Source organism: Neopelma chrysocephalum, unplaced genomic scaffold (assembly GCF_003984885.1).
Source record: "Neopelma chrysocephalum unplaced genomic scaffold, ASM398488v2 Primary Assembly neopelma1_84, whole genome shotgun sequence".
Lineage (NCBI taxonomy): Eukaryota > Metazoa > Chordata > Aves > Passeriformes > Pipridae > Neopelma > Neopelma chrysocephalum.
The window spans coordinates 2,252,808-2,264,304 of record NW_020897746.1 but is presented as its reverse complement, the minus strand read 5'-3'; the positions used below and the strand labels follow the sequence as shown (position 1 = coordinate 2,264,304).

General features: G+C 50.6%; 1 long non-coding RNA gene across 1 annotated transcript; it reads left to right on the top strand.

Annotated features, from left to right (window-relative positions):
• The first annotated feature begins 4,419 nt into the window (after positions 1 to 4,419).
• Positions 4,420 to 5,900, top strand: LOC113971566. The gene is made up of 2 exons (XR_003535591.1): positions 4,420 to 4,548; positions 5,362 to 5,900. It is a non-coding gene; the product is annotated as an uncharacterized LOC113971566 (long non-coding RNA).
• The last annotated feature ends 5,597 nt before the right edge of the window (positions 5,901 to 11,497 follow it).

Genomic DNA, 11,497 nt, shown 5'->3' with positions numbered 1-11,497 from the left:
AAAAAATGTCTCTGGACACCAAAGGCAGGGGAGAAGTGAGAGAGGGGGGTTACCTGCAATCACACACCAGCTCAGCTCAAACCAGTGCCTGCACTGCCTGGCCTCCTGATCCAATGCACCATTCACTCCTCTGGGGGGTCTTTGCAGCATGTCCCCACCTCAGGGTGCTCTGTTTTTCCAAATCAGAACACCAGGTTCTTCCCCCCCACACTGCAAATCCATCTCAGCATCTTCTGTGATGTCTGATGCAAGAACGGGCCGTAAAAACACTTCTTAAATAAAAATACTTGTTACCCAGAGAAGCAAAAGGGAACACCTAGTCCTGCCTTCCCATCTCCCACCTGGATCAGCAGCTTTCACTTCAGACAGCAGAAGTACACAATTATCTGGAACTTGATGGGAAACTCCAACATCCAGAGCGGCTTGAGGAGACCAGACAAGATGCCAACAGGAGGGAAAGGACAAAGGATTCTCCAGCTTGGACTGCAAGGGCAGTTTGGATAAGGATCCAAACAACTCAGCAAACACTTCAGGTGAGGAACACCAGGTGAAGCCCAGGGACAGCCAAGGGAACAGCCAAGGGAACAGCCCAGGGAACAGCCCAGTAACAGCACAGGAAGAGCTCAGGAACAGCCCAGGAACAACCCAGGAACAGCTCAGGAACAGCCCAGGGAAGAGCCCAGGGGCAGCCAAGGGAACAGCCAAAAGGACAGCCCAGGGAACAGCCCAGAACAGCCCAGGGAACAGCCCAGGAATAGCCCAGGAACAGCCCAGGGAAAAGCCAAGGGAACAGCCAAGGGAGCAGCCCAGGAACAACCCCAGTGACAGCCCAGGGAAAAGCCAAGGGAACAGTCCAAGAACAGCACGGGAACAGTCCAGGGAACAGCCCAGGGAACAGCCAAGGGAACAGCCCAGAATAGCCTGGGAACAGCACAGAGTAGCCCAGGAACAGCCCAGAAACAGCCCAGGGAACAGCCTGGGAACAGTCCGGGAACAGTCCAGGAACAGTCCAGGAGCAGCCCAGGGAACAGCCCAGGGAACAGCCAAGGGAACAGCCCAGGGAACAGCCCAGGAACAGTCCAGGAACACCCCAGTAACATCCCAGGGAACAGCCTGGGAACAGTCCAGGAACAGTCCAGGAGCAGCCCAGGGAACAGCCCAGGGAACAGCCCAGGAACAGGCCAGGAACAGCCCAGGGAACAGCCCAGGGAACAGCCCAGGGAACAGCCCAGGAACACCATAGTGAACAGCAGATCTGGTTTTCGCAGGTGGCCTCAGGTTACTGTAAATCCTGGACTTGCTTCTGGTTTTTACTTCAGTGCATGAAAAAATCCACAAGGAAAACCTCCCGTGTGCCTTGGCTGTGGCAGGACTCTGACCTTGGCACTGCCACGTGCTCCCCACAGCCAGGGAGGAACGTGGGGTTTTGCTGAGGACACACTTTTCTGATGCCCTGGTTTTGGCAGCAAACCTGACACGGGACAGGCACCTCCCAGGTTTGTGACCCCACAGTTGTGCCAAAGCACCTGGTTTGGGGTCTGTCTTAGAAATGGATCTGAGTTAAAAATAGCTCTCTTCTCCTCTTTTTCTGTTCTGCAGATTGTTTTAGCCCTGAATCCACCCAGTGACCTGCTCGAACCCCCACGGTTGTGTAATATCCTTAAAACAGCTTTGCTGCTAAAACCAGGCATGAGTCATGGAATCACAGACTGGTTTGGGTTGCAAGGGACCCTAAAGATCACCTAGTTCCAGCCCCACTGCCATTGGCAGGGACACCTTCCACTAGCCCAGGTTGCTCCAAGCCCCCTCCAACCTGGCCTTGGACACTTCCAGGGATGGGGCAGCCACAGCTCCTCTGGGCAACCTGTGCCAGGGCCTCACCACCTCACAGGGAAGAATTTCTCCCCAGTATCCCATCTAACCCTGCCCTCTGGCAGTGGGAAGCCATTCCCCCTTGTCCTGTCACTCCATCCCTGGTCCAAAGTCCCTCTCCAGCTCTTCTGGAGCCCCTTTAGGCCCTGGAAGGGGCTCTCAGTTCTCCCTGGAGCCTTCTCTTCTCCAGGTGAACCCCCCCAGCTCTCCCAGCCTGGCTCCAGAGCAGAGGGGCTCCAGCCCAGCAGGTTCATGTCCTGACACTGGGGGCCCCAGAGCTGGACACAGGAACCCTGTGCCTTTGCTGAAGCACCAGTGGGTTCCAGCTCTCCCACCTACATGATCTTATTTGCATTTTCCCCACTTCATGTTGCAGCTGCAAAGGTAAAGGACAGACACAGTGACTGGAACTGTAACACATTCAGCTGACTCAGTGTCAGCTCGGGAAGTCACAGGGATGCTGCTGAGCCCTCAGGGTGTTGCCTGAATAGCAGATCATGGGGAAATCTCAAAATGAGGTCAAATTTAATTAAAATAATCTCTCTCTGTAGGAGGGCCTGATCCAGAGGTTGATAATAGGATAAATAACCTTTACTTCCAGGTTGCCAGTTAGAATTTGGCTCCAGCTGGGAGTGATGGAAAGTCAATGTGTCCTGGCCAGAGGCTGTTCAGTCTCCACCCTCAGAGAATTTAAAGTCTAGACTGGATAAAGCTGCCAGTAATCTGGTCTGACCTCAGAGCTTTGAGCAGATGTTGGACCGGGGACCTCCTAAAAACCCTTTCAGCCTGAATTATCCTGTGATCCTAATGCCAAGGTTTTCCTAAGTCACACTGCTACCAGAGCACAACTTGGCCTCTGCAAAATGCAAGGAGCCACTTGAGACAGATGGACATTTTCCATCCTGATACTCTCCAAAATAAAAACCAAGCCAGTTTTTTTTTTTAAAGACTAGAAACTTTCACAGAGAAAATGCCCAGTGGTGACTATTAGTGTCCTCAAAAGAAACCAGGAGGCAGGTTCATCTGGGCTGGCAGGTCCCTGCAGTGCCTCCTGGCTCAGAGACAGCAGTGCTGAGCATCACACTTAGCTCTCTCTGTCAACATTGATTTTAACATTTTAATTGTCTGTGGTGCTGGCAGGATGCTCAGGCACCACTTTCCTTGTGCAGCAGCAGCTGAGGACAACCTGGTTCAAAGCTGGTTCTAACCCCAGCCACCAGCTGCAGCCTTTTTCAGAAAGGTGGTTGCATCCTGGCAGTGTCCTGATTCCCTGGGAGGTGTGACCCTTCTGAGCACTGCCCTGCAGAGGGAACACTTCTGTGTTGTGGCTGGAATTACCCCAGGGGACATCAAAACCTGCCCAGCCCGTGTGGGCTGAGCTCAGAGCTGGTGGGGATGCACTCAGGTCACTGAGGGAAGTGCTGGGAAGAATTGCATGTCCTGTGGCAGCCAGAGTGACAACATTCCCGTGAAACATTTGGCCAACAGGAGTAAACAAACCAAAAAACCCATTATTAGCAGAGAACACCAGCCCTGGGCTTCAATAATTGATGCACCAAAAGCATATAGAAGAGCCTCCAACAATACATTATTAAAACCAGTTATTTGTAAGGTGCTGTGAAAACAAATGTAGAGGGAGGAGGTGAGAGGGAGCCTGAGGAAAGTGATGGTGAGGCAGAAAAGGGAAAGAAAGGTATGAGATGGTGCAATGGGTTCTCCCCTGAAGGACATCCAAACCAATGTCTGGTCAATGTGGGGGTTGTCCCTCAATATGGCAAAAGCAAAAGCTCTACCTTGAACCAGCCAAATAAATTTACCCTGCCTATATACTCTGGAGAAGGGGGGGTGATTTGTCCCTCCCCACTGGCTGTTGGGGAAAGCTGGGTGTTATTTTGCCTTTAACTCCTAAGTTTGGGGGGGAGGCTGAATCCAGACTTCTGATCCACCTTTTTTTGATGGCTTTACTTGCTAAGCCCCCAAATTAGCACCTGCCCTACATGAAGTCCATGAAGACTAAGACAGTGTGACACTGGGGACAGCTGGAGGGCACACAGCACATCGTGGTGCAGAAAGTCAGGAGTGTCTGAGGTGCTTCTGGGATTTTTCCATTGAAGGATCTCTCTGTCAAAATGCAGATTCATTTATGTCAAAAGGGTTTGCGGGAAAGGGTTGGTTTTGACAAATTTCTTCTTCACAAGGAAGTCTTGAAGTCACCTCTCTGACATGCTCAGGTTAAAACACTTTGCTTTTTAAGGCCAAAGCAAGTTTTCAGCTCTAACAGAGCCTCCTTTGGACAAGAGATTTTATATGGAACCAGCTACAAAGGCCTCGTTCAGGGAACTTTCTGGCCACAGTTCCACTAACGGGGATAAGGGCACAGAGGGATATTTTGTGTTGACAAAATAAGCACTTTCTTCCTTGAAAGTTGGCTGCATCATTTATTTAAGCATAGTCAATATTTAATGGAGTGCTAACATGCACATGAAATGTATTGTGAGGCCTCTTGGCCTGATGTCACAGCAGGAGGAACAGCTCCCCAGGAATCCAGGGCAGGAGTCACAGCAACTCTGCTCTGCCACACTTGAGGTGTTTCTTAGGACCATCCTGAAACACTTGTTATCTCAAGAGCAGGCATTTGGGGCTCAGGGAAGTGGTAAAAGTGCCAGCTGAGCTGCTGTGACCAGTGGTGCGAGTGCCACGGGATGGGATCCCATAACTGGGGCTTGGGGTCACTGTGGTGCTCCAACAGTGACATCTGCACAGGAAAACCTGCTCCTGGGTGCTCACCTCTGCACTGCCCCTGCTCACCTCTCCTGGGCTGCTTTTTGCTTGAAACTGCGTTTTGTGAGGTGCGGAGGGGCAGGAGGAGAGAGATTCTTTGAGCATTGACTCCCTGTGACCTCCCAGAAGCAGTGGTCGAAGAGGATTGGAGAACACCTCCTGTCTGGTTGATGATGAGCTGCTGCAGCTCTGCACCTCCCAGCACCCTCCTGCCTGCCCACCCTGGGCCTCCAGGCTGTGTTTCCCAGGGCTGCTCGTTTCCACTGGGCTCAGACTCTGCCCCAAGGAGCTGTTTTCTTCTCTGGTTGCTCCCCACTGTGCCACAGCTGATGCAGATCCCTGCTCTGCCTTTGTTGGGAAGTTTTTCTTCCTGTTCCCCTTGAAAAGGCATGTTTTGTTGACTGAGCAGGAAGCAGAGTGTTCAGCCCACAGGGATGCTCAGAGGTGGCTTACAGGAGTGCTGAGAGAGTCCAAGAGGGGATTTCAGGGATCTTGCATCACCTATTTTACTGCAAATATGCAGATATGTGCCCTCTGCAGCCACCTCCTTTGTGCTTTATATAAACCCAGGGTCAGGACATCATGTTAACACTCAGCCAGCAGGTTTGGAAAACATTTGGCCCTTAAGCTGTGCTTTGGAGACCTGGACTGGGCTCATCTCCTTTGAAGAGACCTGACATCACAGCCTTTATCACCCTCTCACCCCAGGAGCCAACACCTTGCTGCCTGGGAAGATACTGAGATGCCAGATGAATTCCAGCAGCTGGGGGACTCCAAGGGACAAGTTTGCTGAGTGCCAACACACAGAAGTCCTTGGGAAGCCAGGGAGGTGCCAGCAGGGATGGGTGAACCTCAAAGATGTGCCTCAGTCCTGGCCACTGGGGACATCCTGGATACTCCTCTCTCCTCTTGGGGCTCTGATCAGTGGATGCATCGAGGTCTGCTGACTTCACTCCTGCCATCCAGCCAGTGACACCTAAATATTTTCCTCCTTCAGGAGACAAAGGGAAGGAGGGCAGCCTGGCTCTTGTCAAGTGTGGAGCTGACAGCTTTACAGCCTCGCTGGGGAGAGCAGCTGAAAGAAAGAGCGTTAGATTTAATCTGTGCTGACAGGGGTGGGTGATGGGTATTTTTATAGTGGAGAAAATGTATCGAACAGGGGAAATTAGACCAGAAGATGATAAGGATCTGGGGCTGACACCACCAATTAATAGATGTTTACAAATGATAAAAGCTGATAGATCAAAGCAAATGCACTCCTTTTTACTCCATGCCTCCAGATTGTTTGGAAGTGCCCCAGTTGGTGGTGGCTGTTCTGTCCCCGAGCTCAGGACACTTTCCAGCCTGAGCCTATCCCAGAGCAGCTCTGTGGTGCAGGTTTCTGCTGCAGCCAAGTGCTCCCAGTGACCACAGTGCCTGAGCACAGCTTTAGGGAGCGACCAGGGAGCCTCTGAACAGGTCCTGACTCCCAGTGTTTGGGTGTGGAGGGGCATAATTCCTCTTTGTTCAACACACAGGGGACATTTCTTTGCCTTGCACATCTCCCCAAACCCAAAAAGCCAACTGAGAAAGTGTACAAGGCTTGTGGTGCAGAGGGAGAGATCCTGATATCCAAATGCAGCATCCAGCAGCTTTTCCATGGAGAGCCCCTGGCTGCCCATGGCTGCTCCAGGAGGGAGCTGGGCCTCCCATATATCCTGAGTTACATCCACTGGAGGATACTTGGCAAAAGATACTCGGCAGGAGAGAGATGTGCTGTGATGGTGAGGTCAGTGCCACTCTGCTCCTTGGCAACCTGCATCCACTGGGGCAATGAGGACTGAATGGCCAAACTCCTTCCCTTAGTGTGCCTGCACTGCTCCTTGACTTCTGGATCATAATCCTTCATGCTCCATACCCTCCATAGGCATTTGCTCCTTGTTATTTTTGAGCTGAGTGTGCAGAACACCCCCAAGCCAAAATCCAGGTGCAGCTCTCAGAGTCCAGACCAAACCTGCTTCCTGCAGACCCCACTGATGAGGGAATTCCCAGCTGTCTACCCCTTATTTATGCCCCACCCCACACTGCTCAGCTGGCCCTTTATTCCCATGGGACAGATCAAGCCACTCCAGGACAGACAAATCATGTCCTCAGGGAACGAGAAGTTTCTTTCCTGAGCCTCCAGCTCCTACCACACCCCACCTGGAAGCTTTGTGGGGTGACTGTGGGGTAACCACCCCAAATCACTGCCAGCTCTGGGCAGGCTTGTCCTGCAAATAGCTGTTGCTTCCAGCAGCACAGCTCTTCCCTGAGCTCACACTGAAGGGAAACACCGTGAGGATGAAACCAGGAACAGCTTGGCACAGCCATGAGATGGAAAATCAGCGTGAGCTGCAGCTTGCAGAGGGTTTTGAACACAACCATTGCAGGTGGCAGCAGCTCCTGGGATACAAGAGCCATCCAAACCCCCAGGCTGGAGGCACAGTTCCTGCCCTCAGGAGGTTGAAGGCCACCTCCATCACCAGCCCAGGTACCTGGATTGCAGGTGATTTTCCAAGCTGGACATGCAGCTTGGAAAAAGTGTGGTGCAAATCGATAGCCTGGGCCTACCAATACAGCTGGACTGGTCTGATTTACCTGGCTTCCAAGTGCTAAATTCCTTGGAAACTATATTTCCCATAAGCCCAGGTAATACTTTCAAAGGTTCTCAGTGCCTTAAGAACTTATATCTCACAGACTTACACTGAAATTTGGGCTTCAGCACCCAGATCCACCCAAGAACACGTGTGCAATATTAGCCTGAGCTCCTGTCTCCCGGTTTGAACTCAAAGCATATGGTTGGACCCGGGCCTAAGCATCTAAGTCCCTCAGGAAAATCAGACTTTGGCACCTAAGTCACCTAGATGGCATGTTTATATTTAACCTTGGCCAAATCTGTGGCCTGCCCACAGGTTCTCCTCCACGTGAGAATCCTCAGCAGCATCAACATTTATATTTTAAATCCAACCCTTGGACAAGGCAAAAACCCCCCAAATCCTGAACATTACTTATATTAAAGTTCCTACAGCACTTTCTGAGGAGGAGAGGTGTTATCCCCAGGACCCTGGTCAGGTTCCAACTCAAGCAATTGCTCTCAGTCTCTAACACTTCAAACTCCCTCTCCAGTTTCTGTTTCATTGTGTTGTGTCCCTCTTTGCTTTGCCTAAGCCCTGAGATTTTATTAAATCTCCTCTAGTCATTTACAAACCTATCCCAGCTCCACCAGTGGCAGAAATGGCAGGACTTGCATTGTACTCCCCCAGGAAAATAAATGCAAAAGCATTTCTCTCTTAATGTGATCCTTTGATCTGCTCAGGTTTTACTTTTTCATTCAAGGTAGAGTTGAGATTAAAATATTATGAAAAAAATATTTCAGAGGAAATATTCAGTTCAAAGAAATAGATCTGCAGGAAAAGAAGTTTGATGCTTGTGAACAGGTCACCTAAAAGGATGTTGATGATTTCAGACCCTGCTAAGAGCTGTCTACCAAGGCAGCAGGAGATTTCTCACTTCAGTCTTCCCTGATAAATTAGTAATAATAATAATAATTGATAATTATAAGGAAAATTTAAATATTCCTGTAGACAGCAGTGATTTTTTAAAAAGAGACATTTCACATCAGAATGATCTGCTGCTTTTGTATCACGTGACAGAATCAAATCCTGATTTTCAGCCTTGTTCTCTGGGTGAGACCACCACAGCCCCACATCTGTGCTGCCAGGGGGACTGAGAGCCTGTGGAGCCCTGCCTGTGCCATGAACATCACCCACTGCTGACCAAGAGTTCTGTCTGGGAGCTTCCCAGGAAGCTCAGCTTGGGATGGGGTACAGCCAAGGTGAGCAGGGCTTATTCCACCCCACCTGCTGAAACCTGCTGCCAGCAGCAGGAATCTGGCTGGTTTCAACAAAAAGTTGGATGTTGATCTCATTGCAATGCCTGGGAAGTCAGTGAGCATCTCTTTATTCCCAGTTAAGTAACCCTGAAGTGACTCCCTGGTGCAAGCAGGGCATGAGATGGAGCCCAGGATGGGCCAGTGGAGCCCAGGCTGCCCTGGGGTGACCTGCACCCACCGGCCTCACACAGGCACGTCCTGCCAAGGGCTTTGTTAGACCTTCTCCCCACAGGGGAGATGAATGTGGGACTCACAGGGATCCCTCCCTGCCTCCTTTGAAGGGCAATGGCATTCCTGGGATGCTTGAGAGTTGATGGTGTTGAGGGCTTTGAAGTGAAGTACTTGAGCAGTCTATTTTGACTTCCCCGGGTGACTCATGCTCAGCTCCGTATCTAAGATGGCTTTTCAGCTTCCTTTGACTGCTTTCCAAAAGCTCCATGTTTGCTCAGCCTGTAACTTTTCTGTTCAACACTCGCCCTTCCTCCTGAGGGAGGATGAACAGCTTCCTAACTCCAAAGGGGTTCAATGGTTCAGGCAGTGGTTTTTCAAGAATAACAGTGTCTAAAGGCATTTTTGTACCAATGGGACAAACCTTAACCCTTTGCTGAGCCCATGCAGAGCCCAGGGAGGTGCTTGGAAAGCCTCAATGAGAGGCACTTGGCTGTGACACCGCAGCTGATCATGTGGCAAATGGCACTGACACAGAAAAGCAGGAGCACCGGGGAGGTCTCACATCCTTTTGTTGTGATCTGTATCATAAGGGTGTGATAAGGGCTCAGAAATAACTTTGCAAAGCCCAAACTAGAGCTGGAGTGATTCTGAACCCCTGTGTTGTGCCTTTCACCCAAACACCTGCAATTTCCCCATAAATGGGCTATTTTCAGATGTTCTTTAGTTTGTGGCTCTGCAGTGGGACAGTGCCCACCCACACTGCCCCACCCTAAAGGAGCAGGGCCCTGACTCTTTCCCAGAGGGTTGAGATCCCAAGACTCAAATCAAGAAGAAAACACACACACACATATTCACAGAGACGTTCATTTTGATGTTTCCTTCTGCCATCCACACACAACCTTTTCACTGAGACAAAATCCTTAAAAAATATCCATGAACTCTACTGCCAAACCCACCAGGCTCTGACAGGAGCTGCTGCAAAATGGAACAACCTTAATCTTTTAATTTTTTAATCAACTGAGAACTTTGTTTCATTTTCATTTAAATTCCACTGCTAGGTGACAATTCCTAGAGTTACAACAACTTCCCTGCCTGACATTTGACCCAGGAATTAGCAGTTTCCCAAATGTTTTTCTGACCCCTGGGGTTACAAGCACTTGTTTTGGAGGAATCGAGTCTCCCTCGTTGTTCCACGTGGTCGATGCCCTGCAGGGAGGCACAGAGGGTGTGGTGCTTGCTGTGCCACAGGGTGCCCAGGGAAGGATGTTACGAGGATCAGAGGCCACGGGAGGAATTTCAAGGTACAGAAACACCACGAGCCTGACTCCAGGTTCACTGAGGAAATCTCTTCCCAGCGGGATTACTTGGCTGCATTTGAGGCACAGCACTTTCCTACCCTCTGGAGCAGGGAGACAGGAATGGTTTCAGAATATACCGTGCTCTGCATTTGTCATTCAAGTGAGGCACAAGAATTTATGCGAATTACCACAGAATGAAGAAAGGAGCCCTGGATTTGGCTGCAGGTTCCCACGTGCTGCACCTGGAGCTTGCACGGGAAGGGAATGGTCTCTTAAGCACATCCCTACAACTGACACCAGGGGACCAGAGCACTGTGTGTGCTCCATCGTGGGGTGACATCCCCAGACCCACATCTGGGTCCTTCCAGACAGGGTCAGACCCACGAGTCACACCCTCCTGTCTGACACAAACATCCACTGCTATCAAGCTGTGACCTTCCCTTCTTCCACCTGGATTTATCCTTGACATAAGAAACAGTTTCAAAGGGTTTCAAGCACTTTGGAGAGCTGGATCCACTTCCCAGCTCCCACACTGGCACCACAAGGACCAGCACCAGAAAGTTCTTTTAGCTGAGGCCACCAAAGGGTGCAACTTACACTTGTAGCTCCTGGTTCTCCTTTACTTCTCCACTGGGAAAAGGATCCCTTTTGGGTTGGTGGGGTGAAAGTCACAGAGATGAGGCACCAGAACCCCAGGCCTGGAAGGAAACAGGAGCATGGAGGTGACTGAGCAGGGAAGGAGGGCTGGCTGCTCTGGGCAGTGGCAGAGAAGACTTTGCTGCCTTCATCTGTAGGAACTGCTGAGCATCCCTTCATGCCAGGAAGCCAATGAGAGGTTAATGCTGAGGGAGGTGAATGCTGAAGGAGATGCTGGTGTAATTTTTATCAGCAAAGATGAAACCATGGAGAACACCCCATCCAATTTTTGATTTCAGACAACCCCCCTCCCTTCTCCTTTCCTTCTCCTTCACTGTGCTCTCTCACCACAGAAAGTTTTACTTCCCCTCTCTTCCTGATGTGTCTCCACATCTTCTGACTGCCCTGGGACACCTTTGTGCCAGTGAAACACGTGGAACCAAACTTTCAGGGACAGTCCCTGCCCAGGTCACCTCCATGTCCATGGGTGTGAGCACAGAGACCTCAGGTCGTCCCTCTGTGCTTCTGCCACAAGGTACAGCTACTGCAACCACTGCCTGGGAGAACCAGGCCCCTTTGTATCCTACAGTGACCTTTCCTTGGGGGCTAATTACCAGCACTGAATAGGGAATGTCTGGGATGAGGGGGGTTGTGCATGAGTGCTGTTTCTATGGGTTTCTGTCCTCTATACAGTCCTATAAACTGAACAAAATGAAGATTTCTCAGGGCATCTTGTTCACCTACTTGTCAGTAACAGGACTGTTCCCTCCCCTGCTTTGTGCCAAAAATGTTTTGCTCTTTCCTCTGAGAGAGACCAACCTCTCCCAGT